Below are 23365 nucleotides of genomic sequence, written 5' to 3' on the forward strand. Positions count from 1 at the left end.
GATACGAAGCAAAACTCCAAAAGGGACTTGGCATTCCCTCTCTGCAAAGGAGCATGCCCAGTTCACATGCATCTGCTCCCGATTTTGAACCTGGTGTGCCAAGATGAAAGAACATCAAGAGAGCCCTCACTGCAGTGGCCTGGTGGTCCAGAAGTTACAGCAGCTAGTGTAACCTACGGCACAACCAGAAGGGAGGTCAGATCAACTTCCTGTGGAGTGATCTTGGCACTCTCTCTGCTGTCTGGCTTCCCTTAATCCTTTCCTGTCCCTTAAGCCTACTTCAGCATCCTTCCTAACAATTCCATGAGCCATCAAATGTAACTCCATAACCTATCTTTCTAATGAGTTAACCAGTCTTTTTTTTTTTTTTTTTTAACAAAGAATTCTATGTGGTACAGTGGAAGGATGAGCTCACCCAGGAATTTTGTGCAGTATAATAGTAGAAGGTAGTCTGGGAAAGGCGAATATTAAACCGGTCAGCAAAGGAGAATCAATCTGGAAACAGAGAATGAATCTGTACAGAACTAAGAGAACAAGGAAAGTGTGGTATCCGGGAAGTGAAAAGAACAGAATATTTTAAGGAGATAATCAATACTAACACCTAAGGAGGGGCTACAATAAAATATTGTTTGAAAAATATCCCCTGAATTTGGCAATTAGAAGACTGTAGATGAGTTTGCAAGAATTATTTCAGTAGATTACAGAGAATATTAACATGTAAATAGGCCATGAGTTAGGAGAAGGAGAAAGTGACTTAATTGGAGGTTGTAATTTAATTGTTACTTCCTCCCAACTGCTCCAAAGGACATAACGTGCCTGCTTAGGATATTGAACCTGAGTTTTAGTGTGAACATTTACAATATATTTTTCATCTCTAAATTTGGGATGAATGTTATAATAAGCAGTACTTTTTAGTTGTGTCATAATTTAATGGGCAACATTTTTTTTCTTTTAGTGGTAGATAACTTATGATAAATAGCATCTTCAATTTGAGGAAATATGGTACTTCTTTTGCATCACTCCAAAGCTCAAGTGTTAGTCACAAATAAACACTTGTAGGTGAGTGTGAATTAATCTCAATCAAGAGGGTCAAGTGAAAGCTGGTTAGGAACATAAAATAATGTAGTATCAGTTTGAAAATCTTTGCTTGCTGGCCTTGCATTATGAACTATGCCTTGTATTTTTGGAGGTGGAGGCAAAAATATAGGAAAAACAGACTCTGACAGTGAAAGCTCTTCCCATAGACATTCACTGGATGTTCTGTTATTAGGAACAAATTATTATATAACACTGTTCATGTTGAAGGTGAATGAGGAATTTACAAAATATGTGTAATGACAGTGACAGGAGAAAACGAAAGTTATTGAAATAGTGCCCTCAGTTTGAAAATGTGGTGTTTTTGAAAAAAGATAATGACAGTCAATCAATAATAATTAAGCATCTTTGTTTCATTATTCCTATTATTTATAAAAATACAGTTAATTTGCAGATTGTCAGAATTGCTTGTGTTCCTAGAGCAGAGAGCAGTGAATTCTTGGTTGTTTGTTCTTTTAGAATTGTTCAAAATTGTAATGTAAAGGCTATACCTTCTCTTGCCATTCACTTCCATCTCATGTTGCTGATAATAATTCATTAAACTCTAATTAATTGCAGTAAAAGAAGAAATGCTAATTAATAAAATACTTTCTCAGTTTTGTAAATATTGCTTTACTCATAATTCTTCCATTTTAATGCTTTTATAACTTTAATACTCCTTTGAAACACACAGTATACAATTTTTATTTTTAATCTGAAATAAATTACTATTGTTGTAGATATTTCCAGGAAGGCATTATTCAGAAAGAAGAAAACATGGCATGCCAAATATTTCTGATACATAAGAACTCAAGTTTTAATCAGTGCATGACCAGAACCTCTTAAAAATAAATCACTGAGTTTTGAGAGAAGTAAAAAGAAAGAACTGATAAGAGGGAAAGAGAAAATAAGAATTTATTTTATTTGATGTCATTCAGACTGTATTTTTTAAAATGTGGTTTAGGTCAACTATGGTTACTGCTAATTTGAACAGTATGTATGACTAATTATTTTTAGTTTAGTAGGGAGTGAAAGCAACATATTTTTTTATACTTCTGTTGTGACTTTGGAGAAATATATGTAAATGCAAGAAAGAAAAGAGAAAAGCAGAGAGGAATTGATGACATAAAATGTTTTTAAGGTTATAGCATCTCTAGAATTTGGATATTGTGTGTGTGTGTGTGTGTGTGTGTGTGTGTGTGTGTGTGTGTGCATGCTCTTAGTCGTGTCCGACTCTTTCAACCCCATGGACTATAGCCCAACAGGCTCTTCTGTCTATGGATTTTCCAGGCTAGAACACTGGAGTGGGCTGCCATTTCCTATTCCTGGGGATCTGCCCAACACAGGGATCGAACCTGCCTCTCCTCCATGGCAGACAGTCTTCTGCATTGCAGGCAGATTCTTTACTGTTGAGGCTCCAGCGAAGCCCATAGTGAAAGTGAAAGTGTTAGCCACTCAGTCTTGCCTGACTTTTTGCAACCCCATGAACTGCAGCCCGCCTGGCTCCTCTGCCATGAAATTTTCCAGTCAAGGATGCTGGAGTGGTTTGCCATTTCCTTCTCCAGAGGATCGTCCCAACCCAGGGATCAAACTTGGGTCCCCTGCCCTGCAGGCAGATTCTTTACCGACTGAGCTACCAGGGACGCCTACTCAGCCGAAAACAGAAATGAGCTATGTATGTAATGATATGGATAAATCTCAAAATAATTGTTTCACCACTCCAGGTAACACAAACTAATCAGAAGTGACAAGAATCAAATAAGTTGTTGCCTGAGGATGGGAGTGGAGGGAGGTATGAATTACAAGCAGCTTAAGGAAATTTGGGATCATGATGGTGGTTTCACAAGTGGACCGGGTAGTCATTTTCTTCTCCAGGGGATCTTCCCCACCTAAGAACTGAACCTAGGTCTCCCACCTTGCAGGCAGATTCTTTACCGTCTGAGCCACCAGGGAAGCCCTTACATGTGTCAAAAACTCACTGAATGCTTGCATTTCACTGCCTGCCATTTGCAAGTCAATAATAATATGAGATTGAAACGGCAGAGATACGTCCAGAGTTTTTGTGCAATAATGACAAAAAATTACTATTATAATATTTCAGGAAGACAATTTCAATAGAAATTATGTTTCAATGACTCTAAGAAGCTCTGCTTCCATTAGCAACTTATTTCTAACAATGCCTTCACTAGACCACCAGGAACTCATGAGGTATACCTCTCAGGTTTGTTGAGGCCTGAAATATTCATTAATCACCTACAATAGGCCTAGCATAATTTGGAGCCCAAGTTACATATTTGTTGTTGTTGTTTAGTCACTAAGTTGTGGACCCTTGCCATGTTCCTCTGTCTATTGGATTTCCCAGGCAAGAATACTGGAGTGGATTACCATCTCTTCCTCCAGGGGATCTTCCTGACCAAAGGATCGAACCCACATCTTCTGTGTTTCCTGCCTTGGCAGGTGGATTCTTTATCACTGAGCCACCAGTGAAGCCCAGGTGATACATGGCTATGATTAAAACAAGTAAGTAGCTTAGCCTCAGGAAGCTCATAGATTTTAGACAATAGCAAATTGATAGCTATTAAAATCAATTTCTGCTACTGCTGCTGCTAAGTCGCTTCAGTCGTGTCCGACTCTGTGTGAACCCATAGACGGCAGCCCAGCAGGCTCCGCCGTCCCTGGGATTCTCCAGGCAAGAACACTGGAGTGGGTTGCCATTTCCTTCTCCAGTGCATGAAAGTGAAAAGTGAAAGGGAAGTCGCTCAGTCGTGTCCGACTCTTAGCGACCCCATGGACTGCAGCCCACCAGGCTCCTCCGTCCATGAGATTTTCCAGGCGAGAGTATTGGATAGCAAACAGTTTTTATACAATAAAATAGATTATGATAGAATAGAATTGATGAGGATGCAGCAAGGTAAATTGCATATAGTAAAATTCTTAGTTCTATATAGGTATGTATACCTATACCTGGTTTATATATCAACTATACTTCTAGATGATAATAACAAATGTAATGCCGCTAGTGCTAGTAGATGAGACATAAATATAAAAACTAATATAGAAAGAAGTAAAACAGGTCAAAAAATAGAAGTACACAGACAAGGTACTCTGTACCTTTTTTCTTTATCCCAAGAAACAAGGAGTTGAAGAAGCTAGTAAAGAAACAGAAGAAAAGAGTTAAAGAAGACACTTGCCGTTTTGGATATGCTAAGAGTAGTTTGTATCAAATCAACCTTCCTCCTGAAAATACCTACAAAGATAAACAAATAATCTTTTTGCAACCTCTTTCAAGTGGAGGAGAGAGATCAAGACAACCTAGTTTTGAGGGGCAGAAATTGTGGAGAGACAGCAAACACACTGAGGTGAGTTCAGCACTCACTATCACTTTCCTCCTTCAGGTATTTATGGTTCATGAGCAGTGATCCATGGAGAAGGGCACGGCAACCCACTCCAGTATTCTTGCCTGGAGAATCCCTTGGACAGAGGAGCCTGGTGAGCTACAGTCCGTAGGATTGCAAAGAGTTGGACGTGACTGAAGCAACTTAGCAGGCAGGCAGCAAGCAGTGATCCAAGAGCCAAAGCCTCAAGTGATAGTTCAGTCCTTACAGGTTTCTTATAGGATCAAGAACACACATTTGGAGTTAAGGGCTATCAAGGCAGCCAGTACTTGAGAGACCAAAATTCCAGCAATAAGGGAACATAGATAAGTGAGTCTGACATTGTGCACTCCTCTTATTTTGAGGAACTTGCTTATTTCAAAGACCAAGATAGCTACATTGGAAAGGATAGGTAAAGGACTAAAAGGCAAACCTAAAAATTTTCAGTCTTAACTGGCAGGTGACACAAAGAGGAGAGACAACGGTAAACATTCCAGGTTTTCACTAATTTGACAGAAAAGTAATTATCTGAGAAAGTAATGAGTGGCAAAGGAGCCAAGAACATCACCGTTTTGTCCATTTTGTAAAAATTCATGGATACATTGTGATATGCATCCTCTTCTGTGTGTATGTTAACTTTTGAAAAAAATCAGCATCTTTTGTTTTAAAAACAATAAAGTATTGATTGCTAAGGTAGTAACAAAGAGGGACATTTCACCATATCCTTTGTTTATACAAATAAATGAAGTATATTTGGTTTTATGTCATCCACACAGGGAAAAGAGGGTGAAAAAGATGAAACTTTAAGTAAAACTATTATTATTATATTTCTCCTTATTATAGCATTTGCTTTGTTTATTTGATGCATTCATCTAGAGAGTACTCATTATTGCTGAACTAACCTAAAAAAAAAAATAGAAGGGGGCACCAAACTGACTCTACATTTTTAGTATTGCGTTTGTATAAAAGACATGAATGTCATTTAAAATAGTTGTGGGAACAAGAGTAGAAAAAGATCAGAAGATTAACATACATGCAGAAGGGAAAACTAAACCTTGAGATGGGCCAGGTCTCTGAGTGGGCCAGATCTGTGTGAGAATACTGTATCATCCAAGAAAATTTTTCATTGCAATGTATATCTTATTATAATCCTAATTGTTTTCAGTCTCCAGCAGAGCAGTAATGGCATGACAGTATTTTTATACTTCAAGAAGTCATCTAGATTTCTCTTGGAGAGCTGTCTTTAACATTTGGTTTACTTTTGCAGTGGCAATATTTTTTCCATTGTTTTGCATGCTAAGACAGCAATTGATTAGTATAGAAGCCTTGAGCCAAGTTCTGCCCTAGGATATGTATGTGACCCCCACTAACTTCAAACAGAGTTACACGCACATATCCTGGAGTGGAATTTGGCTTTCTTCCATGGTAGTCAATGAGAGTCATTGAAGTCGATGGGAGCCATGCTTGGATAACTGACAGCTTAATTTGGCCCTTAGGAATTGAAAATCATCTGAGCATTTTCTTTAGGAAAAAAAAAAATCAAAAGCTGAGATTCATAATAAATTGTAATTCCTGGGACTGAGTAGTTTTATCAACCAGTTGAAAGTTTATGGTATGTAGCTACTAAAGTACTCTAGTAATGGAGAGTAAGATTCTGACGTATTTGCTGTATAATCCTTTGTTCATATAATAACGATTGAAATAAGGAAATAAGGAGACAGGTGATTTTATAGAAAGTAGGTTAATTGTTGTAAAAGGAAATACTACTGTTTAAAAACTCTAGAGCAGGGGTTCCCAACCTCCAGGCCATGGAGTGACAATTCTTGTCAGATCAGTGGCTGGATTAGATTAGAAATTAAGTGCACAGGAAAGGTAATGCCCTTGAATCATCCAGAACCATCCCCCCATACCCTGGTCCACGGAAAAATTGTCTTCCATGAAACCAGACCCTGTTGCCAAAAAAGATGGGGACCACTGCTCTGGAAAGCATCTTTGTGTGTGGCGGGTGCATGCTCAGTCAGGTCCAACTTTTTGCAACCGTTTCCCAGGCGAGAAATACTGGAGTGGGTTGCCATTTCCTGCTCCAGAGGATCTTCCTGACCCAAGGGGCAAAGTCATGTCTCTTGCATCTCCTGCACTGACAGGCAGATTCCTTACCATTTGTGCTCTGGGAACCCCAGAGGACATCTTTATATGTAACAATATCTGTTTATTGAATTCCTAAGAGCTTGTTATTGAGAAAGAAGTAATTTGGGGGTGTCAGTTTTATAAAATTGGCTCATAAAAGGCATAAAGGATAAGCTAACCTCCATTCTCATTCTCCTGCTCTGACATCAGGGAAAGCTAGCACTCTGTCTCCATGGAGTGCATTTTGTTTACTTAGGGACAGTCTGAAAAGGATACTGTGAGCTATTGACTTGCTTTTGATTTGGACCGTCTCTTGTAGACAAGGATAAGTTCTTTCTGAAGGTCACAGGTATTTTCCTGGTCCAGATTTTAAAAGAATTTTTTCTCACATTTTCATTACGAAAAATTTCAAACATTCAAAAAATATGAAAGAATATGCAATATATTCCTAAAACCTCCCTTTTATTCTACGATATTCTGTATTTCACTCTCTTTTCTTCTACCCTCTGTTCCTCCTTCTTTTCTTCCTTCCTATCTTTTCTTACTTTCTTCTTTTCCTTGTCTTTTCCTGTGGATTCACTGATGAACCATTTGAAAGTAAGATGTAGATATTGAGATAGAATCCCTAAATATTTCAGCATCCTTTCCTAAGAATAAGGATGTTCTCTTACATAACCACATTACTATCACTTCTACAAAAGTTAACATTAATTTTCTAATATCATCTGCAACCAAACAATATTCAAAGTTTTCCAGCTGCCCACAAAATGTCTTATGGATATTTTCAGAACCAGTGGGGCTTCCTTGGTGGTGGTTAAGAATTCGCTTGCAACGCAGGAGATGCAGGTTCAACCCCTGGGTCAAGAAGATCTCTTGAAGAAGGAAATGACCTCCTATTCCAGTATTCTCATCTATAGAATCCCATGAACAAAGAAGCTTGGCAGGCTACAGTCCATGGGGTCGCGAGAGTCAGGCGTGACTTAGTGGCTCAACAATAAGGACATTTCAGTCAATATTCATACATTGCTTTTGATTACTATGTCTCTAACATCAAGTTATCTTTCCTACTTTTCTGTCCCCAGAGGCCAGGTCAGTTGTCTTATAAAACATCTATACTTTCTGAATTGGTCTAACTATGTCCTTATCCTTTGGACAGCAAGGAGATCAAAGCAGTCAATCCCAAAGGAAATCAACACTAGAAGAACTGATGCTGAAGCTGACGCTCCAATAGTTAGGCCACATGATGCAAAGAGAAGAATCATTGAAAAAGTCCCCGATGCTAGGGAAGATTGAAGGCAATGGAGAAGTGGGCAGCAGGGGATTAGATGGTTCTATAACATCACCAACTCAGTAGACTCGAGTTTCAGCAAACTCAGGGAGACAGTGAAGGACAGCGAAACCTGGTATGCTGTAGTTCATGGGGTTGCAAAGAGTAGTACATGACTCAGTGACTGAACAACAGCAACAAATATGTCCTTGTAGTATAATTAACTCATTCTTACATACACTGCATTTTCTGCAAACTGGTAAATGTCAGACATATAATTATAAAATTAAAATGAATAATTAGCTTAATCTGTGGGCTGAAATAGTAAAACAATCTGTAATATGTAACAGTAACATTTTTTTCCACTTATGTGGTAGAGTCTAAGTATTCAAACTCTGCTTATCTTTCTCTTTTCAAGTGTAGACCAACCTGGTATTAATGGCATCCTTGCAGACTGGATTGCATGAGGTAAGGATCATGTATTATTTGTGTTTGCATAATGTCCCATTTCTGGGCTTCCCAGGTAGTGCTAGTGGTAAAGAACCTACCTGCCAATGCAAGTTAGAAGTAACAGACTTGGGTTTGACCCCTTGGTCAGGAAGATCCCCTGGAGAAGGGCATGGCAACCCACTCCAATGTTCTTGCCTGGAGAATCCCATGGATAGAAAAGCCTGGTGGGCTATGGTCCATAGGGTCACAAAGAGTCAGACACAACTGAAGCAACTTAGCACGCACGCAGGCAATGTCCCATCCCCACCCTTCTCGTGCCCTTCCTCTGGGAAATGGACTTTCCTCTTCACAATATGTTTCTGATAGACCAGCCAATCAGAGAACTCCATTCCAATACCATCCTTAAACCTTAGCTTATGATTTAAGTTAGACCAGTTTTCTCTCCTGAGAAAGATAGGAGGATATAGTAAACAATTCAGGGTTTGAGGGCCATTTGGCCTCTGTCAGAGCTATTCAGTTCTGTCCTTCCAGTGCAAAATCAGCCATAAACAATACTTAAATGACACATTTATCCTAGTCAGCATGTGTCATTTGTCTTTTGATGATAGCTATTCTAACAGGTGGAGAAGGCGATGGCACCCCACTCCAGTACTTCTGCCTGGAAAATCCCGTGGATGGAAGAGCCTGGTAGGCTGCAGTCCATGGGGTCACTAGAGTTGGACACAACTGAGTGACTTCACTTTCACTTTTCACTTTCATGCATTGGAGAAGGAAATGGCAACCCGCTCCAGTGTTCTTGCCTGGAGAATCCCAGGGACGGCAGAGCCTACTGGGCTGCCATCTATGGGGTCTCACAGAGTCAGACAGGACTGAAGCGACTTAGCAGCATTCTAACAGGTGTGTGGTGGTATCTCATTGTAGTTTTGCTTGGCATTTTTCTGATGATTAGTGATGTTGAGGACATTTTCATGTACCTGTTGGCCACTTGTATGTCTTCTTTAGAAAAATGTCTATTAAATTCCTCCACCCATTTTTATTATGATTTCTTTTGCTATGAGTTGTATGAGTTCTTTATACATTTTGAATATCCACCCCCTTATTAGATATGTGATTTGCAATTTTTTTATCCCACAGGTTGTCTTTTCATTTTGTTGGTAATTTCTTTTGCTATGCAAAAGTCTTTTTGTTTGATGTAGTCTCAATTTATTATTTTTGCTTTTGTTGCCTTTGCTTTGGGAGTTAAATTTTTTAAAAAAAAAGTCATTGCCAAGACTGACATCAAGAAGCTCACCCCCTGTTTTTTTCTGAGAGTTTTATGGTTTCAGGTCTTATGTTCAAGGCTTTAATCCATTTTGAGTTAATTTATGTGCATGGAATAGATGATACTATAGTTATACTATAACTATAAATGGAATATAAAAGTTCAATTTGACTTTTTTGAAGGTAGCTGTCCAGTTTTCCTAACATCATTTATTTAAGAGGCTGTTTTTCCCCATTGTATATTCTTGTCTCCTCTGTCATAGATTAATTGACCATATCAGTGTAGTTTCATTTCTGGGCTCTCTGTTCTCTTTCATTGATCTACGTGTTTGTCTTTATGCTCATATCATATTGTTTTGATGGCCATAGCTTTGTAGCATAGTTTGAAATCAGGATGTTTAATGCTTCCAGCAATTCCACTCTTGAGTATATATAAAATACGTGCACACTGATGTTCATAGCAGCATTGCCAAGATAGGGAAGCACCCAAGTGTATCAACAGATGAATGGATAAAGAAGATGTGGTATTGGGACTTTCCTGGTGGTCCTGTGGCTAAGACTCCACTCTCCCAATGCAGGGGGCCTGGGTTTGACCCCTGGTCAGGGAACTAGATTCCACAAGTTGCAATGAAGATAGAAGATCCTACATGTCGCAACTAAGACCAAGCACAGTCAAATAAATAAATTTGAAAAGACCCTGATGCTGGGGAAGATTGAAGGCGGGAGGAGAAGGGGACAACAGAGGATGAGATGGTTGGATGGCATCACCGACTCAACGGTCATGAATTTGGGTGAACTCCGGGAGTTGGTGATGGACAGGGAGGCCTGGTGTGCTGCAGTCCATGGGGTCACAAAGAGTCAGACATGACTGAGTGACCAAACTGTTCTGAACTGATGCTTTCATCTGCAATCTAGTTTTTTCTGACTGAAAGACATCTCTTGTCTTTCTCTTAGTGTGTGTCTGCTCTCTCAGTTTTTGTTTGTCTGATATCCTTTTATTTCACCTTCATTTTTAAAAGAATAATGTCACTGGATATTCAGTTTTAGAATTGAAATCACTTTACTTCAGCATTGTAAGATGTAATTGTATTGGCATCTGGCTTCTATCCTGTGATTCCAGTTACAGCAAAGAATTTTGCAATATCTCACGTGTCTCTTGTGTTCTGTTTTCTAAGTCTTTTTTTTTGTTTTGTTTTAACTGTCAATTTTTTTGTAAGTTACATTATAATTCATTCATCCTCTTTTTCACTTTCTAGATTGCTATTAAATACATTATTTAATTTTTAATTTCAATTATTGCATTTTGCCTCAGGGAGATACTGCTGTTGCTCCCTTTCTTTGAGATTTTGGGCCTTCATTTCTGGTTGACCTGGTAACCCTAAACTCCAGTTTTTGTTTTCCTGACAGAGAAAGACTGGTAAGCTCCAAGCAGACCCATGCAGTGCTATGCCCTGCAATCTGAATCACGAAGTGCTCAAGAAAGAAATCAATGGCTTCCTGATAGGATTCGCCTCAGTGCACTTCCCTTCTCCCCAGAATCTTGCTCCATGGCTGCCATACATTTTCTCAAATGCCTGCCTTCAAATAGCTGAAGGGTAGGGAAGCAGAGTTTAATGAGGATTTTGACCAGTATTTATAATCATTTTTGGGAGAATGGATCATCTAAGAACAATTTATCATAGTAAGAAATCATAGTATGAAGATAAAATGTATGTTTTAAAGTTGGAAATGTTTAAATCAAAAGAATGTATAATTCATGGAATCTGGGGAATACAGAGGAAAATCTTTCTTGGCCAAGAGGTTGTCTAATAGTTGCATATACTCCACGTCTCCATCCCCTTTACACACTCAGAATGTTTCCCCACAGGTCGTCTAGAATAGAGTGAAACAGATGGACTCAATCAACATTGTGTAGTAGCACCTAGCCTCTTACCACATCCTTATCTTTCAAGTGGTTCTATATTTTCTCCATAATAACAAAAAAGAAAAAAAATTTAAAGGAAGAAAGGAAGCAAGCCACAGTAAACAAATAAAGTTACTTTTACTGTAATGAACTTTAAATTTTCAAAGCTCTAATCCTGTTCATAGTTTCTAAGACTTTTTCTTTTAATTCAGATTCCCTTAATTTTGATGCTAAGCAAGAACCCTCTAGTCTTGCGTTCTTGATTCGTAAATCAAAAAAGAAATGTATAATTTCTGTTTATTACATATTAGTTTTCACCCAACACCCCAATCAAAGAGACTTTATTTAGTTCCAAATGGCTATTTTCCTAGCTACAAATAGACGTTTTGTAAATGCATCCCTGTTCAGCCTTTGTTGCCTGAGCGCATAAATGATTGCTGCAGACAGTGCTATAAAAGAATTAGAGCCTGGGGCTGGCAATTACAGTTTAGGGCAATCTTGTGTGTGTGTGTGTTTAAGTGCCTTGAGAATTATTTCAACTTCTTTTTTGCAGCTATAAGATTGGTTAAATGTATAGAAAAAGAGATCTTGTAACTCAAAGGATTTGTGATCTTAAACTTTTGTATTTGATTACATTTGAATGCAATTATGGAGGCTTGTAATGTAATATTTTCTTTCTACTGGATGAAAATTACAGATATGTAATATGGGTTTACTTACCTGATTGCACATTAACTCTAATACTTTCAGATAGCCTGCGGCATGGGCGAAAATAAAAAGGCAGTGTTGTTTGGCTTGGAACGAAGTCAGGTATATCATTGGTTAAACAATCTGCCTATTTCCTGCAAAAATGCTGCTTTAATGTAGAAATGGTGCAATACGTATGGTTTGCTTTAAAAGAGAGAGAGATATCTTAATATCCAGAGCAAGGAAGAAATAATCCATAATAAATTTGCAAGTCCCAGATGTTGCAAGTAAATTTTTGATTTGTGAAGATTTTTCTTCACCAAAGCCCAGGTAGTATATGATTAGATAATATGAAAAGCCAGGCCTTTGACCTTTTCAGCTAAGCTTGCAAGCTTGAGGATTTCTCAAAGAATGGAAAACCTTCTATTCATTATGGAAAAGGGAAATCCAGAAACTGAATAGTTCTAAAATTATCTCCAGGACCAAAGTTTAGAAATCTTAGAATTTAGGAACCTTAGGAAGTTCTCCTGGTGGTAAAACATGCTGTAATAATTATAGATTAGATCAAATAATAGAAGAATAATAGCTGGGTGTAGAAACCCCTTAAATGTACTTATGCGGCATAGGAAAAAAATGTACTTGTATTTACTGTATACAAAAAACTCAGTTAGGTTTTCTGGGAAGTTAGTATTTGAGGGAGAGATGTGGCTCCTATCTTCTAGGTGTCACAGTCTGGAGGAGAAAATATGTACATAAATAATGTCCACAGATGAATGTGAAACAAAAGGACAAACCATCATCAGCTGGGAACAGTGGGCCTTGGACACCAGTTCTATATTTTAATAGTTTGAGGTTACAAAGTAGAAGGCAATTTTGCGTCTCATTTCTAACACCAGCATTTTATTGGCACATCGCTGCTTCTATTAAGTATCCCTGAACTGAATTTGGATGGAAGGTTGAGTTATATAAGAAACAAGAAGGTTCTTTATTGGACTTCAAAGTCAGAAGTCAATTTATCTCTCTGCTCTCAACTCATTTCTCCTTGTTTGACATTTGTGGCTATGTATCTTGATTCTGTCATTTACCTATGTGACAAGTACTTGAAAGCTATTTCTATGTTGGTTAAGGTTCTAAATGCTCCTACTTAGGAGGGGATTAGCATTTCATCAAAGCAGAACTTAGACAGCAATGTGAGTTCTGAAGAATGACACGGTGGCAAATTGAATACTCAGAAACATTTCTAAGGAGGGCTTTAAAGAACATGAGTGCTGGCAGGAAGAAGGCCTCTACCACTCATTTTCACTTTCTATCACTTATCTTCATGTTCTGTTTTGCAGCTTCATTTGTATAATAATATTGACTATTCTGGTAAGAACTTATTACCTCCCAGAAATATCGTAGTAAACATACAGATCTATCAGTTCAGCCAAAGACCAAACTTGACCACATGAATTTAATTTCAATCTAATCCTTCCAACTCCAATCTTCCTCTTTCTTGCGCTTTTCCCCAACAAACAAACAATTGAAGGCAATAACAAAAAATGCACACACATATATACATGTCCAAAAATCTATATACTTTTTTTTGAATATGTGTGCTAAGTCCTTTCAGTCGTGTACAACTCTTTGTGACCTTATAGACCATAGCCCAACAGGCCCCTCTGTCCATGGGATTCTCCAGGCAAGATACTGGAGTGAGTTGCCATACCTTCCTCCAGGGGATCTTGCAGATGCAGGGATCAAACCCGCATCTCTTATGTTTATCTGCACTGGCAGGCAGGCTCTTTAGGGCTAGTGCCACCTGAGAAATCTCTTGTTTGAATGTACCTATTTACAAAAATAAATCATTTAGTAACAATCCAAATATTGTATACATTTGAATAACAAATTCAATAAATGAACATTTGAGAAAATCTGGAAATTAACTTCATTTTCATTTTATTTATTTTTTATTGGAGTATAATTGCTTTACAATGTCTTGTTAATTTTGGCTGTACAACAAAGTGAATCAGCTGTGTGTATACATATATGCACTCTTTCCTGAGTCTCCCTCCCACCGCATCCCCGCATCCCACTCCTCTGGGTCATCGGAGGACACCAAGCTGAGCTCCCTCTGCCGTATAGCAGCTTCCCACTAGCTGTCTACTATACGCATGGCAGTGTGTAGATGTCAATGCTGCGCTCCCAATCCATCCAACCCTCTCCTTGCCCCGCTGTGTCCACATGCCTGTTTTCTACATCTGTGTCTCTATTCCTGCCCAGCAAATAGGTTTATCAATACCATTTTCCTAGATTCTGTATATATGTGTTTAAATATGGTATTTGTTTTTCTCTTTCTGACTTATTACACTCTGTGACAGACTCTAGGTCCATCCACATCACTACAAATCATCTAATTTCTAAAGGAACAAAATTGGGTATTTGTAAATTAACTTTGAATTTAAGAAGACTAGGGCTTAAATATTTTATATGAAATAAGTGACAGTCATTTATAAATGGTTTTGGCAATCACGCAGAAATTAAATTCATGATTGGAGCTTTAAACAACAACAGATAATTCTGTCCTTTCATCACATTGTGATTGTCCTTATATGAGTATTTATTGGACCGTACGTTTTACCAAGGCGAAAACTGTGGGACACTGGGATATGTTCCATGATCAATTTTTAAAAAATCTAAGAACTACAGAGAAGAAAGTAAACAACTGAAATATTTTCCCTTCCCCTAGACATTTACCTTCATAATTTATATCACCATTAACTTTGCAGCGAAGTTCTTGGAGCTATTTCTTGAGTTACTTGAATGATAAGTGATGGTAAAGAAAATCCACCTTAATTTCTTGCTGATGTATTCATTAAGTGGGGTTTATATTAGTGAGAGAGAACATATTGCTAATGTTTAGAATCCATTCACCTGGTAAGATGACATGAGAATAAAAAGGCCATAGAGCGGGCATGTGGTTTTCAACTATGAAGTTCCCTGGTGTTGTATCTCAACTTCAGTGTTGGCTGAGTTTGAGGACGAATGATAATTGGATTAACTTGATAGTTCTTGTCATCAACTCAAGCATTAATTAACTTTACATGATGAGATCACAGGACAATTAATCTTTATTTTCAACCCAAAGAATATGACTGGATGTATTTTCCTATTGTCTCAACTTTTTGTTTTCTAAAACTTAATATGAATTTTGTATCAGGATAGGTTCAACTGTTGGGCTTCCCTGATGATTTAGTGGCAAAGAATGCACCTGCCTGTACAGGAGATGCAGGTTGAATCTCTGGGCCAGGAAGATCCCTGGAGAAGGCAATGGCAATCTATTCCAATACTCTTGCTTGGGAAATCCCATGGATAGAGGAGCCTGGCAGGCTACCGTCCATGAGGTCACAAAGAGTCAGGCACAACTTAGCCACTGAACAACAACAAAGTTTAACTGTAAGTAATAGAATATCTGAGCAGATAACAAAAGGATTCTTACAGTTCTAGGTTAGTACCAGACTCGTACTTTTTCTATTTTCTCCTTTCACTTTTCTCAGCAGTTTGGCTTTTTATCCTTCCTCTAAATTTTCAGTTCAGGGTCACAAGCATCAGTTTCAAGCATCATAGTTTCCGACAATGAGGAGCAAATATTAATAAAACAGAAAGGGGCCAATTTCCAAATATTCTCTAATTTAGCAGGGAAATACATGTTTCCCCTGTTACTCCTAGAGCTCTTTGCACAATATTTGACATCTCATTTTCAGAATTGAATATGATCACTCCGTGGTTATGTATATATTTTTTCATGACTGGTTGAGACCCTACATGATTTAATCTCTTGGAAAAAGGGGAGGGTCTTACCTTGTCAGAACGCAATGCTGACAGATCAATATTTGAACAAAAGAGCAAGGTAAGCACATATGTGTGAGGAGAGGTTAGAATGGTTTGATCGGATCACTAACAGCACCTACCACAGATACCAATTAGGGAGTAGAACTCTGTCAGATATTAAGATGGGGAATCTTATTAATTAATACTAAATTAAAATGAATGATATAATTATGCATTTATTTTCTCCCTGGGGTACAGTGTCTTTTGCCCCAAAGTCTTAGGGCATCCGTACTTTAGTGGCTACTTTTGTAAATATTGACATAAATTAATTTAACAAGGAGCCATGATGATATAAAAAACTCCATGAGAAATTAAAATATAAATAGAATATAAAAAGAATTCAAGGTCACTTTTCAACTGCAGATAGACTGTCATTTTAACGTGGGTAAAAGTTTTAGATAAGTATTTATCTTATTGGAAACAAAAGTTCCCCCAACTTCCTTTTGCATAATATGGAAAGACTCTTTTAAGTGGTCTCTAAACTCTAACATCAAAGTGGAAATTATCCCACTTCAATGGAATTTTAAAAAGAAAAAGCCCGTTAGTTCTTATTTATCTATAGGAAGTAAGAAGTAAAAGTTAGCAATAAACTATAGGTGAAAATTTCAGCAATATTCTTATGTGTGTATGTTTGTTATTTGGGAGAGAAGTTTGATGCTTATAAGGATTTGATTGATTACTAGTTTAATATATATTTAATATGCAGATATTTTATGCTACTTCTTGAATCACGCATCCAATAATAAGTAGTTGATTTAGTACTTCAGAATTCATGCCAAGAAAGGATGCATGAGCTCTTAGGATCATATTTTAAAAATCAAAATATTCATTGAGTAGCCCAGAATTCATTCCTTTCATTTTATTAAAGAGACTTTATTAGAGCTTGAGGAAGACCAAATTGGCCTCAATTTTGTGAATACATATTGTGTTATTTTCTCTGAGACAGTAGTCAAGGCCAAAGTTGAATTGCTGTCCTCACTTGTATAATAACAGATAGAGTATACTAAGGTGACAGCTAGGAAATCTCAGGTTATCAATCCTTTCTCCATTTTGAGTCTAGGTTTGAAAAATGTAATATATAGTCTTGGAAGAATGACAGTTATAATTAGAGCTAATGTGTTTCCAGTGTATTTCAATTTAGAATGGGATGGAGTATTTTACTGTATAAAGTGAGTGTAACTATATAAAACAATGATTTTAAAATGTATTCAAGCTTTAACTATCTCATGAAATCTCTAATTCTTCTTTAATTAAAAAAAATTTGATTCTGCTTATTATTGGAAATTTTATCATGTTGTAAAATTTCAAACACCTAAAATGCCTGACGTGGTTGGTACACAAAGGTAAAATCCTAGAGAATTGTATTGTTTTTATAACACTAAATATTATAATTTTTGCTTTCAATTTTCCAGCATCTAGATGGACAGCAGAGGTTTATGTTTGACTGAAAAACAATCTATGGTTTCATTCTAGTTTTTGATTTGCTGTTAAATTGCATTCTTATCTCCTTTGGTAATCCCTGAATGGAATCTAAAACAAAGGTATGTTTTCAAGGCATACATAGTCAATGTTCATGTATTCATTCAATGAACATCATATTCATATAACTATCAAATGTCAAGTACTGTGGATACAAAGACAAAACATGGTACCTGCTCTCAGGTTGATTAGAGTTAATCTAGGCCAAAGGCACCAGATAACTTTAGAATACAGTGTAATAAGTGCTATGATAGCGGTTAGATGACATTCCTGTGGAAGGTCAATGAGTCAAAAGGCCCTCATATATATGCAGGATTTGGAAAAGGTATTAACTATTAGGCACAGGAATAGTTTAAACTGTTGACATACAGGATGACTTTTACCTAATAAAAGGGGGCAGTCTATTTCTCCTAGAAAGTGAAAGTCCTAGAAGCTAAGATTTCTCCTAAGACAAAGCTAATAGAGGTGATTTTCAGGGGTCATCTCCAAAAAAGCACACTGACAGGATTAGACACAGCATTTTGCAGAGAGACATTCGTATGTAAGTTCTATAAATGGATATAATCTGAGTCAAAATGTCTATGGGATTTTTGGAGCAGACTCACAGAGAACCTGAGTGTCTCAGTACAAGTTGACTCAATATGGTATACAGCTGGCAAAGCAGAGAGCTTTGTGTAGAAAAGTGAAAGGGGAGATTAATAACAAAGTGGAATCTGATTTCAAGCAGGTTGGAATGTAGTTTTGATCTCAATATACATGTACATAGATGATTTTTTGAAATGTTTAAAATGTAACTGGTTCTTGCCAGGAAGAAGCAAATGCATGTGTTTTATTATTAAAGTAACTTAATTCTTCCAATCCACTGAGTTCTTTCATTATGAAGAGACATACTGAAGTACTGCTGCTGTTTTCAAAATACTACTCACACTTGTTAGAAACAGAGAAATTTAATTGACATTGTGTTCATGTAATATTTTTTACAGAATAATGAATTTTTTTAGATTTCTAAGATTAAATCTTAAATTTTCATAAAAATTGTCTTCCAAATCACACTATTTTTTCTCCTCTGCAATAATTAAGAGTTCTGACATGGATTCTTTTTCCTACTCCAATTCCTACCTTGCTGTTACTCTTCCAGCTCTCATTCTCTCCCAGAGTTAGAGTCCTATTGTCATCCTACATTCCCTTCCTGACCTTCGAACTCTCTCCAGCAATGATGCCTCTTCTCTGAGGATGGGGATTGAGGACTCAAGACAAACAGAAATGTGATCACAGCTCTTGTGTGTGGTATCCCATCTGCACAAAATGAGGATACATGAAATGCAACCATAATTGCTATCAGGGATGAAAAGCAATCATTTTTATAATTACTCAATAATAAACTTTAATATGCTTTTTTGTGGAAGAATAACAATGGAGTCATTGACTGAAGTTGGTCTCTGAACTAGTGCTTGGGAAACTGCACTAAATGGTACCTAATGACCTTAGGGAGTTAACAATCCCCAAACATGGGTAATTTATTCCCTTCTCAGAGCTTGTTGCTCTCAAACACTTTGAGAAACAAAATCTTTTTTTCCATTTATTTATCCCTAATTCTACATTATCTCCTTTGTCCTCCTGTGACACCGAGTGACCTGGTGATGAGCAAAGAGATAAAATAAAGTGTCCTAGTATAACTGCATGTAAGCAAGGAAACAGATGAAAACCCTTAGCAGAGCTGATGCCAGCTAGCCAGTTAGCCATGGCAGATAAGATGAATAAGAAAACTGTGGAGGTTCTGGGCAGAAGTGTACGGTAAAGTAAACTTTAGCACTGAGGCAGTAGTAGTTGAAGAATAAACTTGTTTGGGTGGACAGGTTTGCTTAGGTGAGTTCCCATGTTCCATATCCCCAGAGTACACCAACAGAATGAAAAAGATTCTTCCCATGAGCAGATGGATCAAATCTATCCATGTGGCTATTCTGAAACTAAGAGATTTTGTTTCATTTGGGTAGAGATTATGCTGGTGGCTTTGGCCTCTAGATGAATGCAGAGGAATATTCTTGAGTAGCTATCTATTTATTTTGTCATTTGCCACACAGTGTGTATTGCCACTGTATGAGAAAATCCTTTCTGGTTAAAATGACTGCTTACAAAGAACATTTTATATCTTTTCCCATCTGTGAGGAATTTGTCGCATCTTGATATAAAATCCCTTGTTGCCTTAAAGTTTTTAAGACCAAACACATTATAGTTCTAAGGGCATGTTTGTCCTTGTCCATCATCTTTTTTTTTTTTTCACTTTTAAAACCATGTTTATTTATTTTTGTATCAGAATATGCATGACTTTGTTCTAACTTCCTTTTTTCTTCTCCCAAGATAGTCTGAAGAATCAGATATTGGATCTCAAGGGGCTTCCTCAAACTATTTTAGAAATGCAAGAAGAAAATGTTTGGCTAGCCCTCATTTGTTGACTTGCCCCAGCGAGTGGGGTTGATAATAATTGCACCTTACAATTCCAACTAGAAGATAGGTCTTTAGGACTACAGAAATCTGTACCACCAAATACATTCTACACCAAATACGGTCTACAAATACTTTTAAAGGTCATGAATATATGTTACATGTAGGAATTTTGTGGTATCATGTAATTATGTTCCTTATCTTTTCCTCACTTATAAATTCCCTCCCATTTTTATCTGCTGTGAAACTTCAAAATGTTATTGAAATCATCTTTATTAAATAATAGTCATTCAGTAAAAAGGAGTAAAAAGTAAAATGTTTCATTTTTATTTCTAGAGTGTGGCTTGCTGAGAAATCCTAACCTTGGCCATTTCTTTATATTTTGTTCATGAATTTGAGTAGAACAGAGACAGAGGCAAGAGTGTTGGCAAAATCACCTATAGTTAAAATGTAGAATTCTTAAACATATGGATTTACTCATGATATCTAGTCCTTAAACTTACTATTAAAAATTGATAAATTGAAAAAGTTCTAAGCAAATAGTTTAAAAACAGATACTCATGAATATGAATGAATATGAATTCATGAATACTAACCGGACATGGAACAACGGACTGGCTCCAAATTGGGAAAGGAGTATGTCAAGGTTATATATTGTCACCCTGCTTATTTAACTTATATGCAGAGTACATCATTTGAAATGCCGGACTGGAAGAAGCACAAACTGAGATCAAGATTACAGGGAGAAATAGTAATAATATCAGATATGCAGATGACACCACCCTTATGGCAGAAAGTGAAGAAGAACTGAAAAGCCTCTTGATGAAAGTGAAAGAGGAGAGTGAAAAAGCTGGCTTAAAACTCAGCATTCATAAAACTAAGATCATGGCGCCCAGTCCCACTACTTCATGGCAAATAGATGGGGACATAATGGAAATAGTGACACACTTTCTTTTCTTAGGCTCCCAAATCACTGCAGATGATGACTGCAGCCATGAAATTAAAAGACACTTGCTCCTTGGAAGAAAAGCTATGGCAAACCTAGACAGCATATGAAAAACAGAGACATAACTTTGCCGACAAAAGTCTGTCTAGTTGAAGCTATGGCTTTTCCAGTAGTCATGTATTGGTGTGAGAGTTGGACCATAAAGAAAGCTGAATGCTGAAGAATTGATGCTTTTGAACCATGGTGTTGAAGACTCTTGAGAGTCCGTTGGACTGCAAGGAGATCCAGCCAGTCAATCCCAAAGTAAATCAGTCTTGAATATTCACTGGAAGGACTGATGCTGAAGCTGAAACTCCAATACTTTGGTCACCTGATGCAAAGAATGGACTCATTGGAGGAGACCCTGATGCTGGGAAAGATTGAAGGCAGGAGAAGAAGGGCATGACAGAGAATGAGATGGTTGGATGGCATCACCGGCTTTATGGACAAGTTTGAGAAAGCTCCAGGAGTTGGTGTAGGACAGGGAAGCCTCGCGTGCCACTGTCCATGGGGTTGCAGAGTCAGACTGAGCCACTGAACTGAACTGATTCATGAATATTTAACATGTATTTTAAAGTCATAGAGCTGCCAAATTTTATCTGGGGAAAGAAGCATTTAGTTCATCATCTCACACAGGACATAAACCCCTTACAATAAAGCACGGATTAAACGTGTTTGGAAGACTTGAGGTCTGCAAAGGCAGCTCACTCCAGTTTATATAAACATCTCCACAGAAAGAACCAGAAGCTGTTTCCTTACAATTTTACTTGGTTCTGGTGTGATCTTTTTAAGCAATATGAAGCAAAGTTGTATGCCATCCTTATTATCCTTCCCACACAATGTTCAAAATAAAAACAGTTAAATCCTTTTTTTAAATATATATAGCTTATAGATATTTAGCCATTTTAGTTCTTAAGTTCCTCTTGGGTGTGTTTGTATTCGTAAATAGATTGCTTCTATTTAAATATTTTGTGAGTGTTTGTAACAATCTGCTATGTGATGTTTCCCCTTGTGAAAGCTAATTGTCTCACACACTAAGTGGTAAAAGTAATAGAATATCAAAATTCTATTGGTGTGCTCTGCTTCCTAGCTATGATGTATATTTTCTCTAAAACCACACTCTCTTCATGTTAAAAAATATATAATCTCTGTAACCAATCAATTCCACTTCTAAGAATGTAACCAAGGAAATAATTTGGAATGCCAAATTAAAATATTATGCACAAAACTAGACTTTTAATATTAAGCACAAAATATGTAGATATAAACTATTTAATGGTTCAATGATAGAAAATACTGAATAATTCCATTCAGCAAATAGAAATCCATTCCATGAATATTATGTGGGCCAGAAGAATGATTATGTAACATGAAAATTATAATCATGTGATAATAATAAAAATAATATAATATGCACGATAAGTATATATGTATGGAAAGAGAGGATACATACACTATTCATTCCAAAGGCACTGAAAATAAAACACCCAAGCTACAGTTACCTCTGTAGGGTATACTATTTCATTTTTTTCTTTCCTGAATTTTTATACATTTTCCCAACTTTTTATAATTAGCAAATATTACTTAGAGAATGAAAGATCTCCAATAAAATTCTATTTTTAACTGTTGAACTTTCTTATATGGAACACAATCTTTTCAGATACTTTTGTGAACAAATTATTATTCTCCTTGTGTCATGGCACTAGATAGTTTTTTATTTCATTGCTGAATCTTTGAGGTTAATATACCAACTCCTACTAGCACCTGTCAAAAGCAGAATCTTGTTATTTTGACAAATGTATCTATCTGGGCTTGCAAAGTATCTCTTAAAACTCATGTGTTCTGCCCATTTGTTTTTATTTCTTTATGGAGAAAAGGGGGAGATGAGAGAATTATTGAGAGAGAGAGAAATTAGATGGGGAAAATTATGAGGCAAAGTGTGTGGTAAAAAGGACATAGAAAAAGCTGACTGCAACAGCTGCTCTGCTTATCTGAAGGTTTTAACTCGACTCTTACTCACATCCCAGGTGACTAGCTAATAAAAATAATTTAAGCTGTTACAAAACAAGGGTAATTTATAATGTGAAAACTGTAGTTTGGCACTTGTATCAGCACTAGAAAAGAATTTTCTGAAAGTTCCTTAGGGGACTGGAACTAGCAGGGACGTACAGTTTAACAACAACGTACAGTAATAACAACTTTCTTTCCAGTCAATCGCCCTGTCCCAGATCCCCACCCCCTGCTGTCAACTTTGCTTCAACATGGAAATCTTGAATCCAAGGTATTACATTCTGTCTCACTGTTGGATTCTCCATGTTGTTTTTAAAGAAACCTCCAAATCATACTACTTTTCTCTTTACATAAAAGTATTCGTAAAAAAAAAAATCAAGCCTTAATATTAATTGTTTTCAATAAAATTATTCCCACTGCAAATCTAACTTTATTTG

This window comes from Budorcas taxicolor, chromosome 9, assembly GCF_023091745.1.
Source record: "Budorcas taxicolor isolate Tak-1 chromosome 9, Takin1.1, whole genome shotgun sequence".
Lineage (NCBI taxonomy): Eukaryota > Metazoa > Chordata > Mammalia > Artiodactyla > Bovidae > Budorcas > Budorcas taxicolor.